Source organism: Wyeomyia smithii, chromosome 3 (genome assembly GCF_029784165.1).
Source record: "Wyeomyia smithii strain HCP4-BCI-WySm-NY-G18 chromosome 3, ASM2978416v1, whole genome shotgun sequence".
Taxonomy (NCBI): Eukaryota; Metazoa; Arthropoda; class Insecta; order Diptera; family Culicidae; genus Wyeomyia; species Wyeomyia smithii.
The window spans coordinates 238889957-238907484 of NC_073696.1; the positions used below are offsets into that span (position 1 = coordinate 238889957).

At 37.7% G+C, this 17528-nt stretch overlaps 1 protein-coding gene across 3 annotated transcripts in view; it reads left to right on the plus strand.

Annotated features, from left to right (window-relative positions):
- Positions 1-806: 806 nt before the first annotated feature.
- The window catches only part of LOC129732351 (hemicentin-1-like), a 417768-nt gene continuing 401046 nt past the window's right edge, over positions 807-17528 (plus strand). For 2 of the 3 annotated variants that reach the window (XM_055693168.1, XM_055693167.1), the window contains exon 1: positions 807-2190. The gene's annotated coding sequence lies outside the window, so the exon portion shown is untranslated. The remainder of the gene's footprint in view (positions 2191-17528) is intronic. The other variant, XM_055693169.1, reaches the window with a different exon arrangement.

Below are 17528 nucleotides of genomic sequence, written 5' to 3' on the forward strand. Positions count from 1 at the left end.
CAGAAAACGTGCGTGGTCTTTTTTATTTATTTATTTATTTATTTCTTTTAGCTAGGCTTCAACCAGATGTTGGTCATTCGCCTCGAACCGTGCGTGGTCAGAAAAATCTTGTATATGAGCAAGGTCATAAATGTCATATATGACAAAAACGTCAAAACTGCCAAACATATATAAATATGTCAAATATATTGAAAAATGTCAAAATTATCACAAATATCCAAAAAATCAAAAATGTCAATGAAACGATAAAATTATTAAATGTATCCGAACATTTTACACAACGATATAGCGAATACGCAATACACTAGTGCTGAAATAATATTTTCATATTATAATCGAAGCTGTCGTAAACAATCAATATTTAAATTTTTCAATTCTTGAAAGAATTTCAATTCTTGAAAGAACTTTTTTATCATTAATCGACTTACAGCGGTAAATTATTTCGAAGACAACAAAATACCTACCAATAATTTCACGTTCCTTTCCTTCTCACAGCTTCAATTTCCCATCACTGAGACTGGCGCCACTGCCACGCTCACGTGTGGCAAATCCGTGAAAAACAAAACCCACCCATCGTCGGCTTGCGCACCCACTTTCCCCGTGGCAATACTAATACGGAACCGAGAGAGTGTGAGAGCATTTCTCGCTCGCTAAGCGCCGGAGCGAAGCGACCCTCGTCGGGTTACCGCACTCTCGTCGGCAACAAACACGGGGCGGATTGCCGTGTGGCTGCTTCGCGAGCCCGACTCCGACCGTAGTCCTGTGTTTTTGCTCCGTTCCGAGCTTCGTCCTGAAGACCGAGAAACCTGTTCTGTTCAGCTGTCAGTTTGTATTTGAACTGCCGTCAACGTGGACGCGAATTTCGCAGCGCTCGTACTGCCAGACGAGGCACATTAATCCACACCGTAGTAAGCTAGTGCGTTGTTGGAAGGATCAAAATCACGTCTCTCCGCCGTTTCGATAGTTCTCCTGCTGCTGCCGCGACGGCAGGTGAGATGAACTTTGGATGACTTGTTTTCCTACGGTACGCACGGAGGACAAGCAGTCTGAACGGCACAGTTAACACTGAAGGACTACCGTGCGGTCGTTGGTTCCGGTTTTGAAGTTCGAGTGTTTGCCCGGATGTGGTGTGCGGCGTGAGAAAATGACTCTGGCCAAGGTGTGAAAAGTAATTGAAAATTAAAGAGCCCTCGACCGGAGCATAGGAAGAGCAGTTAGTTACTGGTATATGTGTGGAAATTTATCGCATTTCGTGATTGCTTGGTAGCAAATTTTCGAAGATCAGCAAGGGAAAGTTTTTTTTGATGTTTTGATAAGTGCTGGGTTGTGTTGGGGATTTTTTGGTCTCAAAAAGTGGCTAACCTGTGGGGGTGGTGTCACTCTCCCAAGTGTTTCCCGATGTGGCGAAGCTGAAGTGAAATCGAATACTGAAGCAGATGGAAGATAGGCTTATGCTGCCGGGGTAGACGTGAAACAAAAAAGGTGGTTACGTAAACGGGCAATTATTTACCTGTACATGTACTGTGTGCTACCGCGCTGGGAAAGTGAAAAAGGCAAGAAATATTACGATAAGGATTAGGTGATTAGGCGAAGTGTTTCATTTCCCACAGTCTGTGTGCGTACCGTGTGAAGTGGGCTGGCGAAAAGCACCCACTTGTGTTTAGCGCGCTCCATCCTCTGTTGTACATTTTGGTCGAGTGAGGGAAAAAACGCAACTGCTTTGTTGTCGAGTTCGATGCGTTGAGCATGCTTTACTCGAGCCCCATTGTGTCGGTCATTTATTTCCCTTATGCGGTCTAATCCGATACTCAAAGCAACTCTTGGTGAACGCTTTTCATCAACTTGAGGTAAGCCAACGCCAACGGAACAACGGTGCACGGAAGACTCCAGCAGGGAAACAGAATTTATTAAGCCGAAAGTAAACTTCCTCCGAGCGGAAAGCGGAAACTGGAAGCCTAATCCGAAGGCTAATAAGTACTGAGAAATTTTGCTCTACGTCTACGGTGCCCGGTTGTAAAAGCTGTGCAAGCTTATTTAAACATTACACAAGATCTGGCAGCTGAGAGTTGTGCTCAGCTCGGGTGTACTTTTTTCTCGTTCGCGAAAAGTGGATGACTGATACTGGTACTGACAGTGTCCCGAAAGGATGTCCATTGTGGAGTAGGAGCGGTACGGCGCTGAAGTATTAAGGTAAGCTACAACCATATCCACTGGCCAGCTGCGGTTTAACGTCACGCGGGCACTGCGTTTGGGTTATTTTGGTCGGGTTGTCCGCCCGGATTAGGTGTGAATGTACGGTACGGTGAAGGTGGAGGTGAAAGTGCTTGGAGTGGTCGAATCAGTTTCACTGCAGCATGGAATATGTGTCATACTTTATGTCGATGCAGTGTGGGGCTTCAGAACTGGTTACCAGGAATAGGGTCCGTAACAGAGTTTTTAGTACTGTTGGTGATCTAATCATTTCATTAGACAAAACCAGCGCCAGCTGCATACGAAAAAAATACGTCGCAGCGTAATTGGGGAAACGAGAACACGAATTTTCACGAGAAATTATTGGGGTGTTAGACATAGGGGTGAAATTTTGCAACATAGTTTGTTTTAGATGCTACCGATCCTGCGTACCATATTAGATTTCGTATGATTAGCACCGGTGAGGACGACTAGCTCGTGCCACTAGTCGATTGTAGCAATATTGCCGGAAAGTCGAATATTATTTCAGAAGAACATGTTCTAAAAATTTCCGATGTAAAGATATAAAACAGTTTTAAAAACGTACCTACTCACACAAGACTCGGCATCAACAATCTCGAATCGAAGAGAATATATTTAACTGTAAATATGCAATCATAAGGATGCGGGGAAAAACATAGAAAACTTCGGTTTTATACACTTTTAAATACAATGCAACCCATTAATTAATCTCCTAGTATTCGAATAAATAATAATTCTTAGCGTTCAAAATTTGCCCTGATTCCCGGCCGGCGATTCTTTTTTATCAAATCAAGCGTTTTTCGTTGGGTGAGTAATACGCTTGTTGAATACGAGCCGACAAAATACATAACAACAGATTGCTTCAAACCAACATAATGTGAGTGTACTAACGATCATCTGCGGATTTGACTTTAATTTTGACAATTTCTCATCTGCGCTAACCTGTGCCTGATCGAAGACTAAATATTTCAAGACTATGTATGAAAGAAGGTTTCAATATGCACAGAGAAAACCGATGCGATGCTTTGTCAGAGTATACATTTTAAATAATACTTCTCATACACATTGAAGTTAGATATTTATGCAGACGAAGCCATTTTTCTTAGAACGAAACAGAAACAAATATGACGAAATTAAAAAAGGGAGAATTTGCAATTAGTTTCCATCTAACCAAATCGGGTGCTACAGAATTAAAACAGATTGAATAGAAATTCAGTTTTTAGCCTGAATGCGTTGATGAAAAATAAAAATTGAGCCACCTTTATTTACGGAAGTTTGATTCAGGACTCTTATGACTTAACTAATCCAGTTATGCAATGACGATATATAATCATCAATTTTCCACCTTCTATGTTCTATCTTCTTCTTCTATCTACTATTCATATATATAAAAGTGTTGAATGTATGTTCCAGCATAAATGTCCGGAACGATTTCCGCCAAACTTGGCATACGTGTTCGTTGTACAAAAGTTGTGGTTATAGTAATATTAGAAGAAATAGAGGGAGAGTGAAACTATTTGAATGACACCGTTGATTTTCGGGCCCTCGGATGACGACTTCCGGTTTTTGGAAAGCTGTGTAAATCTGGAGAAAACTTTTAAAAACTTCAAATATTAGTAAAACCGGAGCAGACCTTCCGCTCAAAAACCAGATATCAGCGAACATTTCGAAACTCGCTATTTCAAATCCAATTCGACTTCTGTTCGATCTGTTGTGTAAAACTAAAGAAAGTTTGAATATTTCCCAATACTCTATTTTCCTCTGTGTGGACTCATTACTGCGACCAGAGACATTTGATCTATTGTGATATTGCCCAGGTATTTTTTGTACTCCGCACTTCACATTATTGGCAGTATCACTGTTGACATAAATGATACGCTTTTCATCTATATCCGTGCTTGTGTGTGAGAGTTTACCATTTCGTTTCAAGATTACTGCTTCACTATACCGAGCCTCTTTCTATCCTACCAATATCGACAAATTACAATTCCTTGAACTGAGGCTACACCTAACGTTCCTCTCTGGCCAGGTTAATTCTAAGAGGGACTTATTATGTCAAGAGGAAGAAGTCTTATCGAAACCTCGTTCCTCCTACCAACACCGCGTCACAATCACAATTCCCTGAAGAGGCACTCGATGCTTGGTCAGTTTTATGATAAGTAGGAATTATATTTTGTCAAGAGGAAGGAGTCTTATCGTAACCTCGTTCCTCCAGCCGAGACCGCTCCATAATTACAATTTCATGAAGAAAACTTTTATACGTTACTTAGAACAGTTTGATTATAAGAGGGCCTTTTTTTTTGGTTTGATGAAAGTCAGCAGGAGTACTGTAGAATTCAAATTGAAGGAAGGGTATGTAGAAGAGAGCCTGAGAATAAACCCATGTTAAAATCCTTTGATAACCAAATAGCGTGATTCTACCAAGATTCGAACCCACGACCACTCGCTTATCAAAGCGGACTCTGTAACCTTGCGGCTATGAACCTTCCTGCCTAATACTCTTAGAACAGGGACTATGCTCAGGAAATGAATATTGGTCTACGACGCCAATTTAAAATCCAAAATGTCATCTGTGTTTTTTTCAGATCCACCCTAATTTAATTTAAAAAATCGCTCTAGAACAGTGTAGAAACAAAATAGAGCAATATTTTTATTCACCAAAATTTAATGAAATTGAATTTTCTCTAAGTTTGTAGAATTTTTATTGCTATATTTCATCATATAAAAAAGTAAGACCCGAATGACACAGAGTTAAAGGGTCCTAAAAATAAATAAATAAATAAATAAATAAATATAAAAAAGTAACAATTTAGTAATCATCCTGAAAAATAGAGCTTTTTGTGCAGAGAAATTCACTAGAACACATGAAACTCCTGGCATCATTGGTTTCCGACTTACAGATTTCTGTCGTAAAATTTCACGATTCCGACCATACAAATTTGAAATGCATCCCCCAGCTAAGAAAGACCTTAGTGTATAGTTTTTCGCTAGAATAGAATTTTAAAAAATGAACTTCTACTACATTATTGTTTCATCTTTAAAACAGATGAATATTGCTTCCATTCCATTCAAGCCACACCATTTCAGAAGCATGTCGATATCCATTTGAAGCGCACAACAGTCTACCTCCGTTGTGATCTCACGGTAAAATTTAAGGTCATCAGTTTACAACAGTTTTGGAGATTTCAGCTTTGTACAGAGATGAACAGTATGAACAACAGAGGACCCAGAATACTGCCTAGAGGCACTCCTGAAAGAGTTTAGAAGGGTAAAGAACACATTTACCCAACTTTACCCAAGAATAACGTTCAGTTGCGTTAGCCATTTTGGAAGTTTTATTCGCTTAAAATATACATTATGTCCTCTTTCTGTGGCAGACCTTTGTAGTCTGGGCCAGAGAACTTGCACAATTTTTGGCAACGATTGGAGGTAGTTGATCAGTTTGAGTTTGAGTTTGAGCAAAACATCACTGGGCGAAACGTTTATCCGAGGCATGCTCAAATCGTATTGACGTATATTATTACTTGACACACTCTGAAAGAGAGATGAGAGCACATTCGCTGAATCTAATAGCGTAGAAGCCCTCCCTCCCAGGTAACGGATGACCAAAGGTATCCCTCTGGTTGATTTCCGATTGTTGATGTTTTTCAAAAACGAGTTGCGATGAATGTAATCACGGAAACATTCTGCGTTCAGAAAGTTGTAATTGTATTTTAGTTTTCTGTGTTCCCCTCATGTGTTTGAAATGCCGATTTCTAGCTCTCCGAAGCCGGTTTAGAAGATTCCGAATAATTGCATTTCGCCGTGACTGGGTTGTGTGCACTTCTGGTTTACTTTTTTGCGACGTTGTTCGAAAAAATATAAACAATTCAGTTTTCCAACAAGAAGACAAAAAATTCAATGCTTTTAAAATATTGCTTCTTGATTTTTTTGCGATGTGTTTCTTTTAAAGCAAAATTTTTATATCAAACTTTGTGCTGACATATATGAAGTTTTGGAATTATTTTCTGGGCCAAGTGTATTTTAATGATAGAAAAATCCGCTGCAAAAAAACTCTAAACTGGAATCTACTCTATACTAAGCAAACAGAAACACTTAACTAGAATCTTCCCTAAAATATTTGAAACCTTAGCGGAAATATGACATGCGAAATTAACTTCCTCCATTACTAAAATTTTTTGAGGCAATTGTCAACGAAAATATATTTCTCGAAACAAAACATAACAGACAGAACAGATGATAACAGACAAACAACACGATTTTTTCAGAGGCCGCTCAACATCTACAAATTTACTTGAATTTGTAGATTACTTACTGAATGCAATAGCTAATGAGAGCCACGTTAAAGCTCTTTACACAGACTTTAATAAACCATTTAAACGTATTGACATACCAATTCTAGTTTTTAAAATGTAAACGATTGGAATTGAGTTTCAAAAAAAAAAAAAAAAAAAAAAGATTCAATGGGAAAAAATTACATTCAATTCAAGTAACTTCAGGTGTTCCCAAAGGTTCCCATTCAGGATCATTTCTTTTTTTTGTGTACACAAATGACATTTTCTTCATCTCAAAAAAATCATCTTTAGCCATTCCTGTGAATTTTGGTGCCCCTAGCAAAGATAACTATTTCAGCGACTCAAATGAGTTTTTCCGTGAGCAAACGTAGAAGCATTCTGAAGCACTTCTGCATTTACTAAAGGCACCTAAATTCCCAAGAATGGTTAAAAATATTTTCTAGGAAAACTTATTTTAGCTTCAGGGCAACTTGTTGATAAGTGTAACTTTATATATTGCCTGTGTGAAGTTTATACTGGAACATTACAGCATTGTGTGGTCTTATCGTACATGTATACATGTCAAAAAAAGGCTCAAAAGTAATTTATGTTTCATGCTCTTCGTATAGACCGGACCTGAAAATATGGGCACACTAAAAATGGCCTTTCAAGCGTTAGTTGAATTGGCTGCGTGCGTTTGTTTACGTTAGTTTGTCACCTCCGTGCGAACACAGTGTTTTTTCCGGTCTAGTTTCAAAATCGATTGTGATAATCGTGCATAAATGGTTTCTGAGCCAGGTCTGTCACTGAGAAAGTTGGCGAACGATAAAGGAGTAAGCGTCAAAGTCGAGCTTTGTATCCGCAAGGTTAAAGAGTCCACTTTGACAAGCGAATGGTGATAGGTTCGAATCTTAGTAGAACCAAACCATTCGTTCGCAAAAAGGACCTTAAGTATGGTCTTATTCTCAGGCTCTTCCACACAAAATCTTCTCTCCAGATTTAATAACCTCTCGTCTAAAGCTTCGATAATATCATAGACTACAGCACGTTATATGCTTTTAGAGTGATAACCTGCAGGAGGATATGATAAGGTCGATAAGGAAGGAAGTAGGTTACTAAGTCTGAAGGAGAAGACAAAAAGCACTATAACACGGAGCAGGCTACTTCGCAATAAGTAGCACTGCAAAATGGTAGAAAAAAACAGAAATGTGCAAACAGCAAAAACATCCGGACAATGCCACAATAGATCAAACAACTACTGGTCGCAGTGAGGTCCACAAAAAAAAAACGTTAAAGCCATTTATACCTACTGCGATCCGCAAGTATGCTGAAGAGAACTCTTCCCAGAATTTTCCGAAAAGTAGCCGAAAACGTGGTCCAGTATGTCCGGAAACCAAGAAAATGTTTGATCGTAACAGCTCAGCGTCTGCACGTGATGTGGCGGAAAAGGTGGGTACATCTGTATCGGACGTTGTACGTGCTAAAAAGAGACTTGGTCTAAAGAAATACAAGAAGTAACGTATGTCGAAAAGAAGTTTTTAATAAGCAGCATCGGTCAAACCGAGAACCAGGAAGTTGTGCGACGACATGTTTTGCAAAAATGATTATAATGGATGATGAAACCTACGTAAAACTGAACTATAAAACTTTGTCAGGATCACAGTTTTACGCGGTACGGGAAGAAAAACCCTTGAGAAAGAGAAGACGTCTTTTTAAACTGAAAAAATTGGGGAAAAGCGTGTGGTATTGCAAGCAATATGCGAGTGTGGTAAATTTTCTCAGCCTAGACGGCAACTACAACTACAACTGTGAGAAAGCCACTCAGAACTCAGTAGAGGTTTAAAGACTTTTTTGTGCAAAAGCACATGAAACCGCCAAATTGCCCGGAAATATGCCCAATTGAGACATTTTGGACATTAGTGAAGGCAAACCCTTCAGGAAATATGTCAGAGCAGCAAATACAGTGAAAAAATTGAAAAAAAGACTGGAACAAAGGCACAGTGGGGCGACTCCATACAAAGACTGGCCAAGCAAAAAAAGTGTCGATAAATGCAAAAAAAAACTTGGTATTTACATAATTTTGGGGCGCTGAACACGAATTTGGCATCAATTTTTTGTTTGGGGCCGTCCATAAAGCACGAAATCCAGTTTTTAATATTTTTTGGCACTTTTGTCCTTTTTTATAGAATTATATAATCTTTAACCACAACTACAATATCTAATGAAAAGTGCCACCGGGCATCCTCCCCATTGAAAAAATACGTAATATATGGACGACCCCTCGAACTTTTCGAATTTCGCCTAAATATAAATATTTTTTTAAATAAACTTAAACAACATAAGTAATACAAACTAATTACAAATTGAAAACATCATCATCAGCATCATCATCTTCCGCTGTGATCGCTTAAATCTCGTGTTGAATTGTTTTCAGAAAATTTTAAGTTCATTATACTTATCAGCAGGAAAAATGTCTTTCGCTGCAATTCTCATTTCTTCTAGTGATTTTCCATGTTTCATTGTTTCATATATATGTTATCTTTCTAATCCGGTTTCTATGGTTGAAAGAGGACATTTAGATACATGTATAACACCATGAATTGACAACTTACTAGACATTGAATTAGGTGGTGCCGCTGAAGTTGAAGGCTCCATAATAATATTCAACGAATTTATGAATTTGAAAACCAGGACACTGGAATGACACAACGTTCTAAATGAATACGAAAAGATGCGGAGGGCGACGACTGTTCTTTGTTTTTTTCTCATAAAGGAAAATGTGTACTTTACTTTTGTATGCAAACGAGTGCGAAGCAAAAGCAATCTTCAAACGGGCTAGCCGGAGCCGGGGTTTGATGGTATGAATTTACTGCTAGTATTTGACACTTCAAATTAATTTAGCGAATTTCATGATCATAAATTGAAAAGGGCTGAATGTTTTTAATATTGCTTTAAATTTGCAGAAAGTGATATAGTTTGACATAATTAAAAGTTTCATAAAGATTTGTTTACTATTTTTTTATTTAACACATATTTTATAACTTTTACTTGATAAATTTTGTAATTTTTTCCCAAATTTTTATTTTATTCTTACGGATTGAGTTCGATATCATAAATTTCCATTAATGGGGTATCATGGTTATGATTAAAATTAATCCTGGATGAAATTTCAACCTCAAAAAAAAAAATGAAAAAAACTGCTATCGCTTTTTTTACTAAAGGGACAATTTGCGCAGTTTTGCGCAGCAGCGGACAGTATGCATTTGAAAGCTTACGTTTTTACCTAAATTTTGAATGTAGTCACATCCGTGGCAAACTGCGGCAACTAAACTTTTAAGTTACTTTTCTACAGAAATTCACATTTTTTTTTTATTTTTCCTAGTGTCAGGCCTATGATGACCAAATTTTACAATATCTAATGAAAAGGGTATGTTTTCATAAAAAAAAATCCAAGCTATCATTTAAGCTACAGAGCGTTTCAAAGTAATGTACTTTTTTTAAAAAAAAAACAAAAACGTCAGTTCACCAAGCTTTGAAAAGTCATAAAAAATTCTGATTACACGATATTGCGCCCAAATTTTGGATTTAGACACTTGAATGTTATAGCAATAAAGGAAAAATATTATGAAACAGCTAACGAAAAAATTTTTTTTTGGCTGATGGCCAGCGATTCCCCACTGTGAAATGGGCCGCTTCCGTTGGAAGAGCGCAGAACCTGATGAAGCTGGTTAGAGGAACAGTCCGCCATCTTGGATACGGTAAATGAAGAGAAGCATAAAGCAGTATTTGTAAGTGAATATATTGGAAAAAAGTTTGCACAATAAAAGTTGAACTCAGAAATCGAAATACCCATCATTCAGTTATTTCCAAGTGTGCCCATACTTTCTGGTGCGGTCGATAAGCCAGGCTAGTCCTTTGATCGTCTCCTATCAAATGAAGCTCGTTACTCGTCGAGTGACATTTAAACATGAAGAGAACGGCGAGAATATACAAAGGCTGTATTTGTAAAAAGCATCATTTCGCAGCGAGTTAATTCAGCAGACACACTTTCAAACTTTCAAGCACCAATTTGACGATCTCAAAAACGTAGTTTTGTTGCTCTGAACCATCATGATACTTTAAGTCCCCGACTCTGCGGTTATACATATTTTCCTATAATTATGTATAGTTTAGAAACAATATTGTACCTAGAGACGTGACTATTAACCCACTCCCGGCGTAGAGAAATCTATTTCTATCTCAAAGAATGAACCTCAAACTCTTATTACTTATCAACTGTATGCACAATCTCCACAAACTTTATTTTATATTGCATATTAAAGATCAATCTGTTCTATAATTATAATTTCATTGTGCAAATTTTCCACTTAATCGTTAATAATAATCGTTAAACTTAAATCAAAGTTTGAATGTCAGGTGATGCCATCACTCGCCGGTAATGGGTTAATATGAGCGGCACTGTATACCGGCTTTAACGTTGCGTAAAAAGTATAAACACACATAGCCAAATATTCCGTTATTCAACAGCAGTTTGCAATATAGCCAGACCCTTTTGCACTAACCTACGATGTGAGGTCCAAGCTTCAGCGAGACTGCAAAAGAGGCGTCAAATTACCCATCGAGAACGGCCAGGCGTTTAAATATGCGAAGTGCAAAAGATGCACATTTCCTCATTCGCCATTCCAATTGTTTCAATTATCCGTCTCTGTCTTATCCATAGCAATAAGTGCAAATCAATGCGTATAGCTAATTATGGCAGACATTTGTAGTATGTAATTTCTTTTTTTAGCCGAGATGTCACCGTTGTCACACTATTTGATAGCTCTGTTTTCAGTGAGCTGAGACTAGAAAACTTTTCATTGTTCCCAGATTTATTACTATTTAGCTTCCAAAGCTAACAAACATCAACGAGCACCCATGCACACTTGAGGCGCTTTATGATACCGCTAATAATTCTCATCTCCCACGCAAATACTTCTCTTCTGCTACTTGGTATCTACGAAGAGGCAGTTGCTAAACCCTTCATCATCGTTGACTTATAGAGGAAGCATTTTCAACTCAAACAGCAAATCGGCTTACCTCGGTTATTTCAACGTGAAATGAAATTTTGAAGTATTCTCATCCGGCGAAAATGACGTCAAACAAACAGTTTCTAGGTCTAATCGCTCTCAAGTAATAAAAGGTTTCAACTTAAATAAAAAATTAAAATAAAACAATTATGAATGTTCAAGTCTTTCTAGAATGTTATTTGCGGTTTCTAAAACCGGAAATAAAATTTCATGAGAGATACGTAATCCGTGACATTCGCGTCCAAAACGTCATAAATAAAATTTTTAAATGATAGCTGCTCAATACTTAAAAATAACCAAGAGCAGTGTTAATTCCTTTTGAGAATCAAGATGATATTTAGAAAAAATATTGAAAGGTACGGTTAAATTCGAATTTAACTTTGCATATAGAACCGATACTTTGTTTTAACAAGAAAAGTTTCGATAATTCCGAGTTCGATGTATAAAAGTAGTATGAAACTAACACAGAAGAAAACCCACAAAACACTGCAATTTTTGTCTAGTACATAAGTATAATACCTTACATTCAAATTTGGAACTATCTTTAACATTTGTTTTTCTAACCCCTAAGGCATTTCTCTGTGATCGGAGGCACTGGTATCAATTTCTCAGCTGATGTTTCCAAACTTTGGAAGAGCCTAAAGTCCCGAATACACACGCGGCGTGACAACGCCTTCCTGACGAAAATTGTCAGTGTTTCCTCATTTATTCTTCCAACAAACATAAACAAACATGAATTGGGTGGCATGACAAAAAGAAGGTTAGCACACGGCGGGGTTCGAGACGGCGTGATTGCGCCTTCCGTGTAGACGAGCGGAAGGTATCAGATGCTAGAAGGCACATTAGGAGGTTTCAAGAAGGTACTGATAATTTTCGTCAGGAAGGCGTTGTCACGCCGCGTGTGTATTCGGGCCTTAAAATTACCAGCAGGCGGAAAATGATACAACACGGCGTTGCCAGCGCCTTCGCCAAAAGAAGGCGACACAAGACCGTGTGGAAGGCACGATGCGTCTACACGGAAGGCAGTCAAGTACGCAGCCGAAGGCAGCGATCGACTACCTTCTTCACTAGAAGGCACAGCTAGAAGGTTTTGGTTAAAAGGCGTCCCAACGTAAGGCCCGATTACGCCTTCCAATTTGTATGGAGAAGGCATCATTACGCCGTGTGTGTATTTGGGCCTTAACTCAGCACCTTCGCTAAGTAAGCGTTGACATACGTAGTGAGTGATAGGTGAAAAGTGATAGAATTAAATAGTGAAAGTGGATAAAAAAGTGTAATGTGTTGTGTAAATATTCTATCAAGACGCTCGATCAGAAGTTAATAGAATAAATTGATTAGCTCAACGTTATGAAATGAGATTGTTAATTTATTGAAGGGATGTTCAGCAATTTCATGCCTTTTAAAGATTGCTCTAATACTTATCCTAATTTTTTTTTAGATTATGTTATGATTATCTTGTTGCCAATGAGGTTAGAGCTATTTCAAAACCATTTTCTTATTCACATCATTCCAAAAATAAAATCGTAAGATGATAAATAGATAGGCGTAATATCATCTGTTATTTTGATGAGCAGGTGAACAGATTTTTATTTAATGAAACTTATAGTAATATACGAGATGTGACTATTTAATAACTGGACTGATGCTACTACAGGAGAACTATGTCTGCATTAAAGCGTGAAGAATTTTCTTTCGATTAGAGCGTCTTTCGTTATTGTAGAGATGGATGAGTTGGATTCCATGGAGTTGAATTATTAATTAGAAATTCTGCCGTGAGTTACTTGCTCAAATCCGCGAAAGGGTAAGAAAAAATAACCCGAATTATGGAAGAAAAAATCATGGGTTCCCCACCAAAACAACGAATCGGCTTACATTGCATTGTCTGCCAAGACGTTTCTAGTCAAGTACAAGATCCCAGTTCTAGACAAACTTGCCTTGTTTACCTGAGCTGGCACCATGTGACTTTTATTTGTTTCCCATGGTCAAGTCTGCAATAAACGGATCTAGGTTTCTGCTCGTTGAAGCTGTGAAAGAAAAAGCCTCACTTCGTCGTTAATATCATTTACAAATATGTTCTACGTATCATGATAAAGAGATTTCTCAGTGATTCATTAAAAAAATAGAAAATTTCATGAACTACTATCTGTGGAAAACTTTGATCTCTTCGAGGCTCCACATCTCGAAATCCGGTTAGGCTGAGAAAAAAAAAACAGTTTTGTCAATTAGCATCATTGTCGTTTATCAGCAATTTGAAATTTTTATCTTACCATTTCTCTCTAAACAGTTTAAAAAAAAACAGAATAAATGTCATTACAATCGGAAACAATTCCAATAAGTAATGTGAAATAGGAAAAATGAACAGACAGTGGATGCAAAGTGATAGATAAAATGTATATAGTACGGAATTTCAACCAAAAAACGACAACTCCGCGGTGGAGATCCGCCTTCGACATCGGGTCAACAGTAAGTAAACCTGCATCAGTCAGTTTAATCAGTTTAGTTGAAAGTCAAATTTCTCCGGTCAAAATAAATACTTGCATGGAAATTGTTACAAAAGTTGGTGCAAAATTCTACCAACAACAACAATTTGAAACGATGAATTTCCAAGAAATTGCGCAATTTTGCGTAGTTTGCCTGATAATGCTCTGAACCATACAGCTGTTGGAAACAGGATAAACGATGCTCTAAAATGGGACAATTTCACACGGTTAGGAAACATGGTGAATGGTGAGATAATCCCATCTCAGTCCCGAACTTTCAACAAAAAAGCTTTGAGGTAATATCAAACGGTTTGGTCTTAAGGAAGATATTCCAGAGCTGGTGGTGGAGATGCCAGCGCCTCGACGCGACGTTCAACAGTATATTTTGTTTCTCAGTCCAATCCTTCTATTTCATGTGACTACACGATAGACGATACTAATGAAAATTTTCCGTTCTGCGGCCTATCACGAGATGAAAAAAATGACACCGTCATGGTACTTCTGGATTCCAGCAACACATTTGAGTCTTAAAGGCATAATCTGCTTTGTATAATATTTAAAAATTTGTTCTCGCTTAGAAAATACGCTATTATTTACTCAAATCTTTCGAGTCGATCACAATATGCAGATGTCGCTAAATCTGACTTGTCCGATGTAACAAGCGATGTCCCTCAAGGATCAATTCAGGGACCGCTCTTATTTTCAATGTTCCAGAACTGATGTCGCACTGTTAATTTTACTTTTTTGCAGACGATTTACAATTATATATCTCCGGAAACCTAAACGAAACAAATGGTTTTCGAAGAAGACTCACGAATTAAAGTTGTAGATCATTTTATCTGTTTTTCTCCAACCGTCAAAAATCTAGATATGCTCATGGACTATCATTTGAAGTGGGATGCGCAAGTATCGGCGGTGTGTAAAATAGTCAATGCAATTATTAGTTGTACTGCACTACTTTACACCAAAGCTTCCAACGAAAATTGCGAAATTGGCTTTCAATTCTGTCACTTGCTGTTTGCATAACATTCGTCGGTTTGATCACATCTCTAGGTATCAGAAATCACTAGTCGGGTGTACATTCAAAAACTATATAGAATTTAGACTATGTACTCAAACTTACAAAATATCATTTGACAGACCCCCGTGTGTCGTAAAAATTTATCTTTTACAACGAACAGATAGAGAAACTATTCCATTATTCGTCTCAGCCGATATATATTCATCTTATATAACATGAAAACACAATTGAAAACAGGAAAAAAGGCATATTTTCTAACTAAACCAATCTACTTAGCCATTTTTTTTCATGCTTAACCATGGAAAGGATTGTTCTTAGTTTACTTTAGATTTCTCATGAAGTAGAATGCTCAAAAACTCACCCAAACGCTCCAAATTTAATATTTTAATCAGGTATCTATAATCGAAAACTCATTTATTTCAATCACCTACCTCAGAAAACAAAATCCGCGCATTGCTCTATACGGCTACAACGGAACCCGTTTAGCAGCCAACCAAAGTTTTATTTCATCAACAGCGGACCACTTTTTATTTTAATCACTAAACAAAGTCACTCACTACAATAAGAATTTGCACTTTAATCTGTAAAATGTTCACCTCAAATTTCCAAAAACGAGCTTTAACGAGCAGAAATATATGAGATGAATTTTACAAATCCTAAATTTCAACTGTATGTATTTTCATCTGTTTTCACTGCGTTGAAGAAAATCAAAAGTTGCCAAATTAGTTTCTGGTAATACGGAAAAATCATACTGAAAATGTTGAATTATTCCGGCATAATTGACATAAATCGACAGTACTGCTGTGGTTACCTAGGTTACCAATTTTGCACGTAAACAACTACAGCGGATGCCTAGATAACCTACTACAACGGTTTGTGGCTACGTTCATTCATGAGAGTGTGATTCATTCATGTTTAACAGTGTGATGGATATGAGGGCGTCGTGGGAGGAATAATTGAATAGTGATTTAGGTTTTAAGATGAATATGGAAGCGTTCTGAAAAATAATTCGCTTTACGAAGTTCTGGCTCCAGTTTAGGGGTACTGGGGGTAAGCCCAGCACTGAGAGTAAGACCGTCACCTCTAGGATTTTACTAGAAAACGCTAATTAACTGTGTTTTGGAATATGTGAAGTGTTGGTATTTAATATTTTAGACATTTTAAGAAACATCGAAGCCACCCTGAAACGTCAAACGTCAAAATAATAGACAAAACATACGCTACTGCAGCTGATGCGTAAATGGATGTAATTTTTCGTGAGTGGAATTTAAGCTTTTATTCATTTGAAACGACTAAAAAAATTTTTCATTGCTCTACAATTTATTGCCTGTACTGTTAGCAATCACAGGCATTCGATCTGAGGTAAATTGAAGCGATAAATTTGTAGAAATACTCTTTTTAAAAAAATGTGTGCTGTCGGGACTCGGGGTAACACCGTCACCCAGTGAGTGGGGTACGCCCGACATGGTCTGAGGCTAGTTGGATGTTACTGACACATATTTCTCATCTATTTCCGATGTCTCGCTGATAAATAAATTAATTTATCGACTTAGAACCATGCACTTAAGCTCTTCTGTGATTTATGAATGATTTCAAGGGTTATTAGAGGTGCCAAATGTACTAAATCCAATCACAAAACTGACGGCTTTCCCGGTGGTATTTGATATATGCTCCGGTGTGGTCAACGTGATCCTGGCTTCAATGAAACTAGTTAATAAAATGATTTAAAGTGCCACATGATAGGCTTGCCGAGTATCAAGTTCTTTCATTGTTTATAAATAATGTTCACCGGAACTTGTTCCGGCAATCTGCAACCAGCTAACCGACAACAACCAAATTCAACGGTAACATACAGACATTTAAGATCTCTCATCGGATCTCTCGGCGGTTTCCGAATTTAAATTGGTTCAGTTAATTCGAGTTAATTCATGAACAAACTTAGGTGCCGGTGTTACCCCCAAGGGGTGCCGGTTTCACCCGCACTGATTGCTAAACGTTGTTTTTATCTTAGTTTCAAAACTTCACTATTCCTTGTAAAATAACGGTTTGAAAGTACTAAAAACCTTCACATCTTGTAGAAAACAATCTGGGCAATGATTCTGTGAAAGAAATATAACAATATTCGCCATCAAGTGCTACTAAAGAATCATTTTCCTTAGGGGGCCGGGCTTACCCCCAGTACCCCTACTAAATTTTCAATGCTGGGCGATGCCCTAAGAGCATGTAAGTTTATTTTGTTTATCTGTTCAATGCTTTCGTGAAAATTACCGTGCATTCTTCGTGAATATCGGCTTAATGAGATGAATAATGGAACAAATACCCTATTTAATAAAATTTCCTAATGTATTTGTCTGCCGTTCGAAGAAGCAAACTGGCAACAAGGCACGCTGAGTGATGTGCGGGCTTTAGCACTATGTCAACTTTTACTAATTTAAGTTGGTTTCCTTTTAATAACATCAGTGAACTGAGTGGC